The sequence below is a fragment of the Myotis brandtii genome, unplaced genomic scaffold (genome assembly GCF_000412655.1).
Source record: "Myotis brandtii unplaced genomic scaffold, ASM41265v1 scaffold1774, whole genome shotgun sequence".
In the NCBI taxonomy this organism is placed as follows: Eukaryota; Metazoa; Chordata; class Mammalia; order Chiroptera; family Vespertilionidae; genus Myotis; species Myotis brandtii.
In genome coordinates this window covers 227,854-229,325 of record NW_005356575.1, presented here as the reverse complement: position 1 = coordinate 229,325, position 1,472 = coordinate 227,854, and positions in this window count along the sequence as shown.

Sequence of the window (1,472 nt, the reverse complement as noted above, 5' to 3'; positions counted from 1 at the left end):
CTCCGTGCCAGGCCCAGTGCTGGACATGGAGACAGGAGGAGCCCTGTCTACAGGGGACATGGGTTATGACAAACACTAAAGAAACCATTGTTTTGGGGATCCCAGAAGAGAAAGGAGGTTGAGGAAGGCATTCCAGAAGAACCGATGCCAGAGTTGGGTTTTGAAGGATGAGTAGGAGTTAACCAGGTATTGGGTATACCCTGGACAAAAGCCGGGATGCATGGCATATCTTCAGAGAACTGTGGGTAATTTTTGGGGCTGCTATGTGTGTGTGTGGCCGGGAGAATTAGCAAGATCAATGCTGAATTAGGACTAATAATCCATCTACATTTAAGCTAAAAGCTATTTGTTTGCTTGTTATTTAGTAGTCGGGGTGCCTGACTGGGTGTGGCTGGGTCCAGGCACCAGGCCATCTCATCTCTGCTTTTTTTTTTTTTTCTTCAGCGTGAGTTTCATTCTAGTAGTTTTATCCAGTAGACACTCCCTGTTGGCAAAGTGACCCCAGCAGTTCCAACTTTCATCACTCCAGTTTAGTTCCTGCAGCAGGAAGTTCCTTATTGCCAACTTCCAGCAAAAGTTCCAAGGCAGATTCTAATTGGCTCAGATAGGTCATGTGACCATCCCTGAACCAATTGTTGAGATTCAGGTGGCAAAGGCTGTATGTCAAGGTTCCACAGAGGAAAGTCCATGAGTCCTGAACAGCAGGGAAATGAAAGATCAATAGACAAGCAGTTGCCCTGGCCAGTTGCTCAGTGATTGGAGCGTCTGCCTGTGCACTGAAGGGCCGCAGGTTCGATTCCTGGTCAAGGGCACATACCTGGGTTGCGTATTCGCTCCCTGCCCCCGGGTCAGGGCTCATGCAGGAGGCAACCAATTGATGTGTCTCCCACATCGATGTTTCTCTCCCTCCCTCCCTTGCACTCTGAAAAGCAATGGAAAAATCCTCAGATGAGGAATAACCATATATATATAATTTTTTTTTTAAATAGACAAGCAGTTGAGGACTGCTTGTCTATTAAAAGTCCAGTATGGGAAGGCAGGTGTTGTTCACCCAGCACCTTGTGGGCCAAAGTGAGCAAGCTGGGTTTATATCCCAGGCACTGAGCCGTGGAGGGTTGTGTGCAGGAAGGAGCCCTAACTGTGCCTCAGTTGCCCACTTGGGGCATGGTAGGGTCAACCCTAGCTCCTCATGAGGCTGATAGGGAAGTCATGTGAGGAATAAGGGTGGCAGAGATTGAGTGATGGGCGTTGAAAAATTCAGGGCCTGCGGCAGAAAGGCACCCCTGTCATGGAGGCCAGGAGAGTGAACTGCTGAAAGTTGTTTATAGTTGAGAGGCCAGGAAAGGGGTGGAGTGGGGGAACCAGCCCTGTGCTGGGGACACAGTGGTGACAAAGACAGCCCCAGCCCTGCCCTCAGGGCTCAGCTCAGTGAAGGAGGCAGCTGTGTCCTTGGTGCTGATCCAGACTGAGCA